Source organism: Taudactylus pleione, unplaced genomic scaffold (genome assembly GCF_031769625.1).
Source record: "Taudactylus pleione unplaced genomic scaffold, aTauple2 ptg000914l, whole genome shotgun sequence".
Lineage (NCBI taxonomy): Eukaryota > Metazoa > Chordata > Amphibia > Anura > Myobatrachidae > Taudactylus > Taudactylus pleione.
The window spans coordinates 103,319-119,689 of NW_028285315.1; the positions used below are offsets into that span (position 1 = coordinate 103,319).

The window sequence follows — 16,371 nt, forward strand, 5'->3', positions numbered from 1 at the left end:
ATTTATTTTCCTATGGGAATTACATTTAGAAATGTACATTCTTTACAACATTGTCATCCATTGAATTCATGCAGAGTTTGAAGATTTCAAATAGTGACAAAAAGAATGACTTGACCATGAAGGGACATGAACCCTCAATCTTCTGATCAGAAGTCAGATGCCTCATCCATTATGCCACGCTGTCATCTATGTCAAAATTGTCGAACCTGTGGAAGGTGTGGTAATAGTAACCTCAAGTATAACATTCAAAATTTAGAAGCTTTTTCTAGAGGTATGTTTTGGAAAAACTTGCATATGAATTACAAAATGAAATCCAACATATTTTAGTGATTTATGTTGAGTGAACATTACAAAGTATACCTTTCACATATCCTAGATTTTGTAAAATCCTTAACTTAGCTGAGAAATAACTTAACTTTTCTATAGGCATGCTATAAAGTTTTATAAAAAGATTAGGGATGTAGGCATAAGAGCAATTTCTCATTGAGCTATGGCTGTTCTGATTTCACTGATTCCTTCTAAACATGTGAGATGTATTTTTTATATGCAGATATGCAAATAACCATTATAGTATCAATTTGGTCAAAGAATTGCTTTGCAACACAGATTACCAAAATCAAACAAGTTAACAGGTAAACACTGACATTTTCCTAAAGGTTTTTTAAGTTTTATGAAAATATTAGGGATGTAGGCTTTATAGCAATTTCTCATTGGACTATGGATGTTCGGATTTCAATGATTCATTTTAAACATGTGAGATATAATTTTTATATGCAGATATGCAAATATCCTTTATTGTATCAATTTGGTCAAAGATTTTTTTCCAACACAGATTACCAAAATTGAACAAGTTAACAGGTAAATACTTACCTTTTCCAAAAGGATACCTTTTACTATGCACCAAAAACCTAAAAAAACTATAACTATGTGTACATCATGCACATCATTGTTTATGTTGTATTTATTTTCCTATGGGAATTACATTTAGAAATGTACATTCTTTACAACAAGAATGTACATTTCTAAATTTAATTCCCATAGGAAAATAAATATGCAGATATGCAAATATCCTTTATTGTATCAATTTGGTCAAAGATTTTTTTCCAACACAGATTACCAAAATTGAACAAGTTAACAGGTAAATACTTACCTTTTCCAAAAGGATACCTTTTACTATGCACCAAAAACCTAAAAAAACTATAACTATGTGTACATCATGCACATCATTGTTTATGTTGTATTTATTTTCCTATGGGAATTACATTTAGAAATGTACATTCTTTACAACATTGTCATCCATTGAATTCATGCAGAGTTTGAAGATTTCAAATTGTGACAAAATGAAAGACTCGACCACGAAGGGACTCGAACTCTCAATCTTCTGATCCGAAGTCAGACGCCTTATCCATTAGGCCACGCAGTCATCTTTATAGAATTTGTCGAACCTGTGGAAGGTGTGGTAATAGTAACCTCAAGTATAACATTCAAAATTTAGAAGCTTTTTCTAGAGGTATGTTTTGGAAAAACTTGCATATGAATTACAAAATAAAATCCAACATATTTTAGTGATTTATGTTGAGTGAACATTACAAAGTATACCTTTCACATAGCCTAGATTTTGTAAAATCCTTAACTTAGCTGAGAAATAACTTAACTTTTCTATAGGCATGCTATAAAGTTTTATAAAAAGATTAGGGATGTAGGCATAAGAGCAATTTCTCATTGAGCTATGGCTGTTCTGATTTCACTGATTCCTTCTAAACATGTGAGATGTATTTTTTATATGCAGATATGCAAATAACCATTATAGTATCAATTTGGTCAAAGAATTGCATTGCAACACAGATTACCAAAATCAAACAAGTTAACAGGTAAACACTGACATTTTCCTAAAGGTTTTTTAAGTTTTATGAAAATATTAGGGATGTAGGCTTTATAGCAATTTCTCATTGGACTATGGATGTTCGGATTTCAATGATTCATTTTAAACATGTGAGATATAATTTTTATATGCAGATATGCAAATATCCTTTATTGTATCAATTTGGTCAAACATTTTTTTCCAACACAGATTACCAAAATTGAACAAGTTAAGAGGTAAATACTTACATTTTCCAAAAGGATACCTTTTACTATGCACCAAAAACCTAAAAAACCTATAACTATGTGTACATCATGCACATCATTGTTTATGTTGTATTTATTTTCCTATGGGAATTACATTTAGAAATGTACATTCTTTACAACATTGTCATCCATTGAATTCATGCAGAGTTTGAAGATTTCAAATAGTGACAAAAAGAATGACTTGACCATGAAGGGACATGAACCCTCAATCTTCTGATCAGAAGTCAGATGCCTCATCCATTATGCCACGCTGTCATCTATGTCAAAATTGTCGAACCTGTGGAAGGTGTGGTAATAGTAACCTCAAGTATAACATTCAAAATTTAGAAGCTTTTTCTAGAGGTATGTTTTGGAAAAACTTGCATATGAATTACAAAATGAAATCCAACATATTTTAGTGATTTATGTTGAGTGAACATTACAAAGTATACCTTTCACATATCCTAGATTTTGTAAAATCCTTAACTTAGCTGAGAAATAACTTAACTTTTCTATAGGCATGCTATAAAGTTTTATAAAAAGATTAGGGATGTAGGCATAAGAGCAATTTCTCATTGAACTATGGGTGTTCTGATTTCACTGATTCCTTCTAAACATGTGAGATGTATTTTTTATATGCAGATATGCAAATAACCATTATAGTATCAATTTGGTCAAAGAATTGCTTTGCAACACAGATTACCAAAATCAAACAAGTTAACAGGTAAACACTGACATTTTCCTAAAGGTTTTTTAAGTTTTATGAAAATATTAGGGATGTAGGCTTTATAGCAATTTCTCATTGGACTATGGATGTTCGGATTTCAATGATTCATTTTAAACATGTGAGATATAATTTTTATATGCAGATATGCAAATATCCTTTATTGTATCAATTTGGTCAAAGATTTTTTTCCAACACAGATTACCAAAATTGAACAAGTTAACAGGTAAATACTTACCTTTTCCAAAAGGATACCTTTTACTATGCACCAAAAACCTAAAAAAACTATAACTATGTGTACATCATGCACATCATTGTTTATGTTGTATTTATTTTCCTATGGGAATTACATTTAGAAATGTACATTCTTTACAACATTGTCATCCATTGAATACATGCAGAGTTTGAAGATTTCAAATTGTGACAAAATGAAAGACTCGACCACGAAGGGACTCGAACCCTCAATCTTCTGATCCGAAGTCAAACGCCTTATCCATTAGGCCACGCAGTCATCTTTATAGAAGTTGTCGAACCTGTGGAAGGTGTGGTAAAAGTAACCTCAAGTATAACATTCAAAATTTAGAAGTTTTTTCTAGATATATGTTTTGGAAAAACTTGCATATGAATTACAAAATGAAATCCAACATATTTTAGTGATTTATGTTGAGTGAACATTACAAAGTATACCTTTCACATAGCCTAGATTTTGTAAAATCCTTAACTTAGCTGAGAAATAACTTAACTTTTCTATAGGCATGCTATAAAGTTTTATAAAAAGATTAGGGATGTAGGCATTAGAGCAATTTCTCATTGAGCTATGGCTGTTCTGATTTCACTGATTCCTTCTAAACATGTGAGATGTATTTTTTATATGCAGATATGCAAATAACCATTATAGTATCAATTTGGTCAAAGAATTGCTTTGCAACACAGATTACCAAAATCAAACAAGTTAACAGGTAAACACTGACATTTTCCTAAAGGTTTTTTAAGTTTTATGAAAATATTAGGGATGTAGGCTTTATAGCAATTTCTCATTGGACTATGGATGTTCGGATTTCAATGATTCATTTTAAACATGTGAGATATAATTTTTATATGCAGATATGCAAATATCCTTTATTGTATCAATTTGGTCAAAGATTTTTTTCCAACACAGATTACCAAAATTGAACAAGTTAACAGGTAAATACTTACCATTTCCAAAAGGATACCTTTTACTATGCACCAAAAACCTAAAAAACCTATAACTATGTGTACATCATGCACATCATTGTTTATGTTGTATTTATTTTCCTATGGGAATTACATTTAGAAATGTACATTCTTTACAACATTGTCATCCATTGAATTCATGCAGAGTTTGAAGATTTCAAATTGTGACAAAATGAAAGACTCGACCACGAAGGGACTCGAACTCTCAATCTTCTGATCCGAAGTCAGACGCCTTATCCATTAGGCCACGCAGTCATCTTTATAGAATTTGTCGAACCTGTGGAAGGTGTGGTAATAGTAACCTCAAGTATAACATTCAAAATTTAGAAGCTTTTTCTAGAGGTATGTTTTGGAAAAACTTGCATATGAATTACAAAATAAAATCCAACATATTTTAGTGATTTATGTTGAGTGAACATTACAAAGTATACCTTTCACATAGCCTAGATTTTGTAAAATCCTTAACTTAGCTGAGAAATAACTTAACTTTTCTATAGGCATGCTATAAAGTTTTATAAAAAGATTAGGGATGTAGGCATAAGAGCAATTTCTCATTGAGCTATGGCTGTTCTGATTTCACTGATTCCTTCTAAACATGTGAGATGTATTTTTTATATGCAGATATGCAAATAACCATTATAGTATCAATTTGGTCAAAGAATTGCATTGCAACACAGATTACCAAAATCAAACAAGTTAACAGGTAAACACTGACATTTTCCTAAAGGTTTTTTAAGTTTTATGAAAATATTAGGGATGTAGGCTTTATAGCAATTTCTCATTGGACTATGGATGTTCGGATTTCAATGATTCATTTTAAACATGTGAGATATAATTTTTATATGCAGATATGCAAATATCCTTTATTGTATCAATTTGGTCAAACATTTTTTTCCAACACAGATTACCAAAATTGAACAAGTTAAGAGGTAAATACTTACATTTTCCAAAAGGATACCTTTTACTATGCACCAAAAACCTAAAAAACCTATAACTATGTGTACATCATGCACATCATTGTTTATGTTGTATTTATTTTCCTATGGGAATTACATTTAGAAATGTACATTCTTTACAACATTGTCATCCATTGAATTCATGCAGAGTTTGAAGATTTCAAATAGTGACAAAAAGAATGACTTGACCATGAAGGGACATGAACCCTCAATCTTCTGATCAGAAGTCAGATGCCTCATCCATTATGCCACGCTGTCATCTATGTCGAAATTGTCGAACCTGTGGAAGGTGTGGTAATAGTAACCTCAAGTATAACATTCAAAATTTAGAAGCTTTTTCTAGAGGTATGTTTTGGAAAAACTTGCATATGAATTACAAAATGAAATCCAACATATTTTAGTGATTTATGTTGAGTGAACATTACAAAGTATACCTTTCACATATCCTAGATTTTGTAAAATCCTTAACTTAGCTGAGAAATAACTTAACTTTTCTATAGGCATGCTATAAAGTTTTATAAAAAGATTAGGGATGTAGGCATAAGAGCAATTTCTCATTGAGCTATGGCTGTTCTGATTTCACTGATTCCTTCTAAACATGTGAGATGTATTTTTTATATGCAGATATGCAAATAACCATTATAGTATCAATTTGGTCAAAGAATTGCTTTGCAACACAGATTACCAAAATCAAACAAGTTAACAGGTAAACACTGACATTTTCCTAAAGGTTTTTTAAGTTTTATGAAAATATTAGGGATGTAGGCTTTATAGCAATTTCTCATTGGACTATGGATGTTCGGATTTCAATGATTCATTTTAAACATGTGAGATATAATTTTTATATGCAGATATGCAAATATCCTTTATTGTATCAATTTGGTCAAAGATTTTTTTCCAACACAGATTACCAAAATTGAACAAGTTAACAGGTAAATACTTACCTTTTCCAAAAGGATACCTTTTACTATGCACCAAAAACCTAAAAAAACTATAACTATGTGTACATCATGCACATCATTGTTTATGTTGTATTTATTTTCCTATGGGAATTACATTTAGAAATGTACATTCTTTACAACAAGAATGTACATTTCTAAATTTAATTCCCATAGGAAAATAAATATGCAGATATGCAAATATCCTTTATTGTATCAATTTGGTCAAAGATTTTTTTCCAACACAGATTACCAAAATTGAACAAGTTAACAGGTAAATACTTACCTTTTCCAAAAGGATACCTTTTACTATGCACCAAAAACCTAAAAAAACTATAACTATGTGTACATCATGCACATCATTGTTTATGTTGTATTTATTTTCCTATGGGAATTACATTTAGAAATGTACATTCTTTACAACATTGTCATCCATTGAATTCATGCAGAGTTTGAAGATTTCAAATTGTGACAAAATGAAAGACTCGACCACGAAGGGACTCGAGCCCTCAATCTTCTGATCCGAAGTCAGACGCCTCATCCATTATGCCATGCTGTCATCTATGTCGAAATTGTCGAACCTGTGGAAGGTGTGGTAATAGTAACCTCAAGTATAACATTCAAAATTTAGAAGCTTTTTCTAGAGGTATGTTTTGGAAAAACTTGCATATGAATTACAAAATGAAATCCAACATATTTTAGTGATTTATGTTGAGTGAACATTACAAAGTATACCTTTCACATATCCTAGATTTTGTAAAATCCTTAACTTAGCTGAGAAATAACTTAACTTTTCTATAGGCATGCTATAAAGTTTTATAAAAAGATTAGGGATGTAGGCATAAGAGCAATTTCTCATTGAGCTATGGCTGTTCTGATTTCACTGATTCCTTCTAAACATGTGAGATGTATTTTTTATATGCAGATATGCAAATAACCATTATAGTATCAATTTGGTCAAAGAATTGCTTTGCAACACAGATTACCAAAATCAAACAAGTTAACAGGTAAACACTGACATTTTCCTAAAGGTTTTTTAAGTTTTATGAAAATATTAGGGATGTAGGCTTTATAGCAATTTCTCATTGGACTATGGATGTTCGGATTTCAATGATTCATTTTAAACATGTGAGATATAATTTTTATATGCAGATATGCAAATATCCTTTATTGTATCAATTTGGTCAAAGATTTTTTTCCAACACAGATTACCAAAATTGAACAAGTTAACAGGTAAATACTTACCTTTTCCAAAAGGATACCTTTTACTATGCACCAAAAACCTAAAAAAACTATAACTATGTGTACATCATGCACATCATTGTTTATGTTGTATTTATTTTCCTATGGGAATTACATTTAGAAATGTACATTCTTTACAACATTGTCATCCATTGAATACATGCAGAGTTTGAAGATTTCAAATTGTGACAAAATGAAAGACTCGACCACGAAGGGACTCGAACCCTCAATCTTCTGATCCGAAGTCAGACGCCTTATCCATTAGGCCACGCAGTCATCTTTATAGAAGTTGTCGAACCTGTGGAAGGTGTGGTAAAAGTAACCTCAAGTATAACATTCAAAATTTAGAAGTTTTTTCTAGATATATGTTTTGGAAAAACTTGCATATGAATTACAAAATGAAATCCAACATATTTTAGTGATGAATGTTGAGTGAACATTACAAAGTATACCTTTCACATAGCCTAGATTTTGTAAAATCCTTAACTTAGCTGAGAAATAACTTAACTTTTCTATAGGCATGCTATAAAGTTTTATAAAAAGATTAGGGATGTAGGCATAAGAGCAATTTCTCATTGAGCTATGGCTGTTCTGATTTCACTGATTCCTTCTAAACATGTGAGATGTATTTTTTATATGCAGATATGCAAATAACCATTATAGTATCAATTTGGTCAAAGAATTGCTTTGCAACACAGATTACCAAAATCAAACAAGTTAACAGGTAAACACTGACATTTTCCTAAAGGTTTTTTAAGTTTTATGAAAATATTAGGGATGTAGGCTTTATAGCAATTTCTCATTGGACTATGGATGTTCGGATTTCAATGATTCATTTTAAACATGTGAGATATAATTTTTATATGCAGATATGCAAATATCCTTTATTGTATCAATTTGGTCAAAGATTTTTTTCCAACACAGATTACCAAAATTGAACAAGTTAACAGGTAAATACTTACCTTTTCCAAAAGGATACCTTTTACTATGCACCAAAAACCTAAAAAAACTATAACTATTTGTACATCATGCACATCATTGTTTATGTTGTATTTATTTTCCTATGGGAATTACATTTAGAAATGTACATTCTTTACAACATTGTCATCCATTGAATTCATGCAGAGTTTGAAGATTTCAAATTGTGACAAAATGAAAGACTCGACCACGAAGGGACTCGAACCCTCAATCTTCTGAACCGAAGTCAGACGCCTTATCCATTAGGCCAAGCAGTCATCTTTATAGAATTTGTCGAACCTGTGGAAGGTGTGGTAATAGTAACCTCAAGTATAACATTCAAAATTTAGAAGCTTTTTCTAGAGGTATGTTTTGGAAAAACTTGCATATGAATTACAAAATAAAATCCAACATATTTTAGTGATTTATGTTGAGTGAACATTACAAAGTATACCTTTCACATAGCCTAGATTTTGTAAAATCCTTAACTTAGCTGAGAAATAACTTAACTTTTCTATAGGCATGCTATAAAGTTTTATAAAAAGATTAGGGATGTAGGCATTAGAGCAATTTCTCATTGAGCTATGGCTGTTCTGATTTCAGTGATTCCTTCTAAACATGTGAGATGTATTTTTTATATGCAGATATGCAAATAACCATTATAGTATCAATTTGGTCAAAGAACTGCTTTGCAACACAGATTACCAAAATCAAACAAGTTAACAGGTAAACACTTACATTTTCCTAAAGGTTTTTTAAGAATTATGAAAATATTAGGGATGTAGGCTTTATAGCAATTTCTCATTGGACTATGGATGTTCGGATTTCAATGATTCATTTTAAACATGTGAGATATAATTTTTATATGCAGATATGTAATATCCTTTATTGTATCAATTTGGTCAAAGATTTTTTTCCAACACAGATTACCAAAATTGAACAAGTTAACAGGTAAATACTTACCTTTTCCAAAAGGATACCTTTTACTATGCACCAAAAACCTAAAAAAACTATAACTATGTGTACATCATGCACATCATTGTTTATGTTGTATTTATTTTCCTATGGGAATTACATTTAGAAATGTACATTCTTTACAACATTGTCATCCATTGAATTCATGCAGAGTTTGAAGATTTCAAATTGTGACAAAATGAAAGACTTGACCACGAAGGGATTCGAACCCTCAATCTTCTGATCCGAAGTCAGACGCCTTATCCATTAGGCCACGCGGTCATCTTTATAGAAGTTGTTGAACCTGTGGAAGGTGTGGTAAAAGTAACCTCAAGTATAACATTCAAAATTTAGAAGTTTTTTCTAGATATATGTATTGGAAAAACTTGCATATGAATTACAAAATGAAATCCAACATATTTTAGTGATTTATGTTGAGTGAACATTACAAAGTATACCTTTCACATAGCCTAGATTTTGTAAAATCCTTAACTTAGCTGAGAAATAACTTAACTTTTCTATAGGCATGCTATAAAGTTTTATAAAAAGATTAGGGATGTAGGCATAAGAGCAATTTCTCATTGAGCTATGGCTGTTCTGATTTCACTGATTCCTTCTAAACATGTGAGATGTATTTTTTATATGCAGATATGCAAATAACCATTATAGTATCAATTTGGTCAAAGAATTGCATTGCAACACAGATTACCAAAATCAAACAAGTTAACAGGTAAACACTGACATTTTCCTAAAGGTTTTTTAAGTTTTATGAAAATATTAGGGATGTAGGCTTTATAGCAATTTCTCATTGGACTATGGATGTTCGGATTTCAATGATTCATTTTAAACATGTGAGATATAATTTTTATATGCAGATATGCAAATATCCTTTATTGTATCAATTTGGTCAAACATTTTTTTCCAACACAGATTACCAAAATTGAACAAGTTAAGAGGTAAATACTTACATTTTCCAAAAGGATACCTTTTACTATGCACCAAAAACCTAAAAAACCTATAACTATGTGTACATCATGCACATCATTGTTTATGTTGTATTTATTTTCCTATGGGAATTACATTTAGAAATGTACATTCTTTACAACATTGTCATCCATTGAATTCATGCAGAGTTTGAAGATTTCAAATAGTGACAAAAAGAATGACTTGACCATGAAGGGACATGAACCCTCAATCTTCTGATCAGAAGTCAGATGCCTCATCCATTATGCCACGCTGTCATCTATGTCGAAATTGTCGAACCTGTGGAAGGTGTGGTAATAGTAACCTCAAGTATAACATTCAAAATTTAGAAGCTTTTTCTAGAGGTATGTTTTGGAAAAACTTGCATATGAATTACAAAATGAAATCCAACATATTTTAGTGATTTATGTTGAGTGAACATTACAAAGTATACCTTTCACATATCCTAGATTTTGTAAAATCCTTAACTTAGCTGAGAAATAACTTAACTTTTCTATAGGCATGCTATAAAGTTTTATAAAAAGATTAGGGATGTAGGCATAAGAGCAATTTCTCATTGAGCTATGGCTGTTCTGATTTCACTGATTCCTTCTAAACATGTGAGATGTATTTTTTATATGCAGATATGCAAATAACCATTATAGTATCAATTTGGTCAAAGAATTGCTTTGCAACACAGATTACCAAAATCAAACAAGTTAACAGGTAAACACTGACATTTTCCTAAAGGTTTTTTAAGTTTTATGAAAATATTAGGGATGTAGGCTTTATAGCAATTTCTCATTGGACTATGGATGTTCGGATTTCAATGATTCATTTTAAACATGTGAGATATAATTTTTATATGCAGATATGCAAATATCCTTTATTGTATCAATTTGGTCAAAGATTTTTTTCCAACACAGATTACCAAAATTGAACAAGTTAACAGGTAAATACTTACCTTTTCCAAAAGGATACCTTTTACTATGCACCAAAAACCTAAAAAAACTATAACTATGTGTACATCATGCACATCATTGTTTATGTTGTATTTATTTTCCTATGGGAATTACATTTAGAAATGTACATTCTTTACAACATTGTCATCCATTGAATTCATGCAGAGTTTGAAGATTTCAAATTGTGACAAAATGAAAGACTCGACCACGAAGGGACTCGAACCCTCAATCTTCTGATCCGAAGTCAGACGCCTTATCCATTATGCCATGCTGTCATCTATGTCGAAATTGTCGAACCTGTGGAAGGTGTGGTAATAGTAACCTCAAGTATAACATTCAAAATTTAGAAGCTTTTTCTAGAGGTATGTTTTGGAAAAACTTGCATATGAATTACAAAATGAAATCCAACATATTTTAGTGATTTATGTTGAGTGAACATTACAAAGTATACCTTTCACATATCCTAGATTTTGTAAAATCCTTAACTTAGCTGAGAAATAACTTAACTTTTCTATAGGCATGCTATAAAGTTTTATAAAAAGATTAGGGATGTAGGCATAAGAGCAATTTCTCATTGAGCTATGGCTGTTCTGATTTCACTGATTCCTTCTAAACATGTGAGATGTATTTTTTATATGCAGATATGCAAATAACCATTATAGTATCAATTTGGTCAAAGAATTGCTTTGCAACACAGATTACCAAAATCAAACAAGTTAACAGGTAAACACTGACATTTTCCTAAAGGTTTTTTAAGTTTTATGAAAATATTAGGGATGTAGGCTTTATAGCAATTTCTCATTGGACTATGGATGTTCGGATTTCAATGATTCATTTTAAACATGTGAGATATAATTTTTATATGCAGATATGCAAATATCCTTTATTGTATCAATTTGGTCAAAGATTTTTTTCCAACACAGATTACCAAAATTGAACAAGTTAACAGGTAAATACTTACCTTTTCCAAAAGGATACCTTTTACTATGCACCAAAAACCTAAAAAACCTATAACTATGTGTACATCATGCACATCATTGTTTATGTTGTATTTATTTTCCTATGGGAATTACATTTAGAAATGTACATTCTTTACAACATTGTCATCCATTGAATACATGCAGAGTTTGAAGATTTCAAATTGTGACAAAATGAAAGACTCGACCACGAAGGGACTCGAACCCTCAATCTTCTGATCCGAAGTCAGACGCCTTATCCATTAGGCCACGCAGTCATCTTTATAGAAGTTGTCGAACCTGTAGAAGGTGTGGTAAAAGTAACCTCAAGTATAACATTCAAAATTTAGAAGTTTTTTCTAGATATATGTATTGGAAAAACTTGCATATGAATTACAAAATGAAATCCAACATATTTTAGTGATTTATGTTGAGTGAACATTACAAAGTATACCTTTCACATAGCCTAGATTTTGTAAAATCCTTAACTTAGCTGAGAAATAACTTAACTTTTCTATAGGCATGCTATAAAGTTTTATAAAAAGATTAGGGATGTAGGCATTAGAGCAATTTCTCATTGAGCTATGGCTGTTCTGATTTCACTGATTCCTTCTAAACATGTGAGATGTATTTTTTATATGCAGATATGCAAATAACCATTATAGTATCAATTTGGTCAAAGAATTGCTTTGCAACACAGATTACCAAAATCAAACAAGTTAACAGGTAAACACTGACATTTTCCTAAAGGTTTTTTAAGTTTTATGAAAATATTAGGGATGTAGGCTTTATAGCAATTTCTCATTGGACTATGGATGTTCGGATTTCAATGATTCATTTTAAACATGTGAGATATAATTTTTATATGCAGATATGCAAATATCCTTTATTGTATCAATTTGGTCAAAGATTTTTTTCCAACACAGATTACCAAAATTGAACAAGTTAACAGGTAAATACTTACCATTTCCAAAAGGATACCTTTTACTATGCACCAAAAACCTAAAAAACCTATAACTATGTGTACATCATGCACATCATTGTTTATGTTGTATTTATTTTCCTATGGGAATTACATTTAGAAATGTACATTCTTTACAACATTGTCATCCATTGAATTCATGCAGAGTTTGAAGATTTCAAATTGTGACAAAATAAAAGACTCGACCACGAAGGGACTCGAACTCTCAATCTTCTGATCCGAAGTCAGACGCCTTATCCATTAGGCCACGCAGTCATCTTTATAGAATTTGTCGAACCTGTGGAAGGTGTGGTAATAGTAACCTCAAGTATAACATTCAAAATTTAGAAGCTTTTTCTAGAGGTATGTTTTGGAAAAACTTGCATATGAATTACAAAATAAAATCCAACATATTTTAGTGATTTATGTTGAGTGAACATTACAAAGTATACCTTTCACATAGCCTAGATTTTGTAAAATCCTTAACTTAGCTGAGAAATAACTTAACTTTTCTATAGGCATGCTATAAAGTTTTATAAAAAGATTAGGGATGTAGGCATTAGAGCAATTTCTCATTGAGCTATGGCTGTTCTGATTTCAGTGATTCCTTCTAAACATGTGAGATGTATTTTTTATATGCAGATATGCAAATAACCATTATAGTATCAATTTGGTCAAAGAATTGCTTTGCAACACAGATTACCAAAATCAAACAAGTTAACAGGTAAACACTGACATTTTCCTAAAGGTTTTTTAAGTTTTATGAAAATATTAGGGATGTAGGCTTTATAGCAATTTCTCATTGGACTATGGATGTTCGGATTTCAATGATTCATTTTAAACATGTGAGATATAATTTTTATATGCAGATATGCAAATATCCTTTATTGTATCAATTTGGTCAAAGATTTTTTTCCAACACAGATTACCAAAATTGAACAAGTTAAGAGGTAAATACTTACATTTTCCAAAAGGATACCTTTTACTATGCACCAAAAACCTAAAAAACCTATAACTATGTGTACATCATGCACATCATTGTTTATGTTGAATTTATTTTCCTATGGGAATTACATTTAGAAATGTACATTCTTTACAACATTGTCATCCATTGAATTCATGCAGAGTTTGAAGATTTCAAATAGTGACTTGACCATGAAGGGACACGAACCCTCAATCTTCTGATCAGAAGTCAGACGCCTCATCCATTATGCCACGCTGTCATCTATGTCGAAATTGTCGAACCTGTGGAAGGTGTGGTAATAGTAACCTCAAGTATAACATTCAAAATTTAGAAGCTTTTTCTAGAGGTATGTTTTGGAAAAACTTGCATATGAATTACAAAATGAAATCCAACATATTTTAGTGATTTATGTTGAGTGAACATTACAAAGTATACCTTTCACATAGCCTAGATTTTGTAAAATCCTTAACTTAGCTGAGAAATAACTTAACTTTTCTACAGGCATGCTATAAAGTTTTATAAAAAGATTAGGGATGTAGGCATTAGAGCAATTTCTCATTGAACTATGGGTGTTCTGATTTCACTGATTCCTTCTAAACATGTGAGATGTATTTTTTATATGCAGATATGCAAATAACCATTATAGTATCAATTTGGTCAAAGAACTGCTTTGCAACACAGATTACCAAAATCAAACAAGTTAACAGGTAAACACTTACATTTTCCTAAAGGTTTTTTAAGAATTATGAAAATATTAGGGATGTAGGCTTTATAGCAATTTCTCATTGGACTATGGATGTTCGGATTTCAATGATTCATTTTAAACATGTGAGATATAATTTTTATATGCAGATATGTAATATCCTTTATTGTATCAATTTGGTCAAAGATTTTTTTCCAACACAGATTACCAAAATTGAACAAGTTAACAGGTAAATACTTACCTTTTCCAAAAGGATACCTTTTACTATGCACCAAAAACCTAAAAAAACTATAACTATGTGTACATCATGCACATCATTGTTTATGTTGTATTTATTTTCCTATGGGAATTACATTTAGAAATATACATTCTTTACAACATTGTCATCCATTGAATTCATGCAGAGTTTGAAGATTTCAAATTGTGACAAAATGAAAGACTCGACCACGAAGGGACTCGAACCCTCAATCTTCTGATCCGAAGTCAGACGCCTTATCCATTAGGCCACGCGGTCATCTTTATAGAAGTTGTCGAACCTGTGGAAGGTGTGGTAAAAGTAACCTCAAGTATAACATTCAAAATTTAGAAGTTTTTTCTAGATATATGTTTTGGAAAAACTTGCATATGAATTACAAAATGAAATCCAACATATTTTAGTGATTTATGTTGAGTGAACATTACAAAGTATACCTTTCACATAGCCTAGATTTTGTAAAATCCTTAACTTAGCTGAGAAATAACTTAACTTTTCTATAGGCATGCTATAAAGTTTTATAAAAAGATTAGGGATGTAGGCATTAGAGCAATTTCTCATTGAACTATGGGTGTTCTGATTTCACTGATTCCTTCTAAACATGTGAGATGTATTTTTTATATGCAGATATGCAAATAACCATTATAGTATCAATTTGGTCAAAGAACTGCTTTGCAACACAGATTACCAAAATCAAACAAGTTAACAGGTAAACACTTACATTTTCCTAAAGGTTTTTTAAGAATTATGAAAATATTAGGGATGTAGGCTTTATAGCTATTTCTCATTGGACTATGGATGTTCGGATTTCAATGATTCATTTTAAACATGTGAGATATAATTTTTATATGCAGATATGTAATATCCTTTATTGTATCATTTTGGTCAAAGATTTTTTTCCAACACAGATTACCAAAATTGAACAAGTTAACAGGTAATTACTTACCTTTTCCAAAAGGATACCTTTTACTATGCACCAAAAACCTAAAAAAACTATAACTATGTGTACATCATGCACATCATTGTTTATGTTGTATTTATTTTCCTATGGGAATTACATTTAGAAATGTACATTCTTTACAACATTGTCATCCATTGAATTCATGCAGAGTTTGAAGATTTCAATTAGTGACAAAAAGAATGACTTGACCACGAAGGGACACGAACCCTCAATCTTCTGATCAGAAGTCAGACGCCTCATCCATTATGCCATGCTGTCATCTATGTCGAAATTGTCAAACCTGTGGAAGGTGTGGTAATAGTAACCTCAAGTATAACATTCAAAATTTAGAAGCTTTTTCTAGAGGTATGTTTTGGAAAAACTTGCATATGAATTACAAAATGAAATCCAACATATTTTAGTGATTTATGTTGAGTGAACATTACAAAGTATACCTTTCACATAGCCTAGATTTTGTAAAATCCTTAACTTAGCTGAGAAATAACTTAACTTTTCTATAGGCATGCTAAAAAAGTTTTATAAAAAGATTTTGGATGTAGGCATTAGAGCAATTTCT

The 16,371-nt window shown here is 30.8% G+C and overlaps 9 non-coding genes across 9 annotated transcripts; all 9 read right to left on the bottom strand.

The window, feature by feature from the left end:
* Positions 1-1,350: 1,350 nt before the first annotated feature.
* Positions 1,351-1,423, bottom strand: TRNAR-UCG (transfer RNA arginine (anticodon UCG)). Its single transcript has one exon. It is a non-coding gene; the product is annotated as a tRNA-Arg (tRNA).
* A 1,845-nt stretch (positions 1,424-3,268) lies between these two features.
* On the bottom strand, positions 3,269-3,341 carry TRNAR-UCG (transfer RNA arginine (anticodon UCG)). Its single transcript has one exon. It is a non-coding gene; the product is annotated as a tRNA-Arg (tRNA).
* Positions 3,342-4,227: 886 nt separating this feature from the next.
* TRNAR-UCG (transfer RNA arginine (anticodon UCG)) lies at positions 4,228-4,300 on the bottom strand. The gene has a single exon. It is a non-coding gene; the product is annotated as a tRNA-Arg (tRNA).
* Positions 4,301-7,384: 3,084 nt separating this feature from the next.
* TRNAR-UCG (transfer RNA arginine (anticodon UCG)) lies at positions 7,385-7,457 on the bottom strand. Its single transcript has one exon. It is a non-coding gene; the product is annotated as a tRNA-Arg (tRNA).
* Positions 7,458-8,343: 886 nt separating this feature from the next.
* Positions 8,344-8,416, bottom strand: TRNAR-UCG (transfer RNA arginine (anticodon UCG)). The gene has a single exon. It is a non-coding gene; the product is annotated as a tRNA-Arg (tRNA).
* An 885-nt stretch (positions 8,417-9,301) lies between these two features.
* TRNAR-UCG (transfer RNA arginine (anticodon UCG)) lies at positions 9,302-9,374 on the bottom strand. Its single transcript has one exon. It is a non-coding gene; the product is annotated as a tRNA-Arg (tRNA).
* A 2,804-nt stretch (positions 9,375-12,178) lies between these two features.
* On the bottom strand, positions 12,179-12,251 carry TRNAR-UCG (transfer RNA arginine (anticodon UCG)). The gene has a single exon. It is a non-coding gene; the product is annotated as a tRNA-Arg (tRNA).
* Positions 12,252-13,137: 886 nt separating this feature from the next.
* On the bottom strand, positions 13,138-13,210 carry TRNAR-UCG (transfer RNA arginine (anticodon UCG)). The gene has a single exon. It is a non-coding gene; the product is annotated as a tRNA-Arg (tRNA).
* A 1,832-nt stretch (positions 13,211-15,042) lies between these two features.
* Positions 15,043-15,115, bottom strand: TRNAR-UCG (transfer RNA arginine (anticodon UCG)). Its single transcript has one exon. It is a non-coding gene; the product is annotated as a tRNA-Arg (tRNA).
* Positions 15,116-16,371: the final 1,256 nt, after the last annotated feature.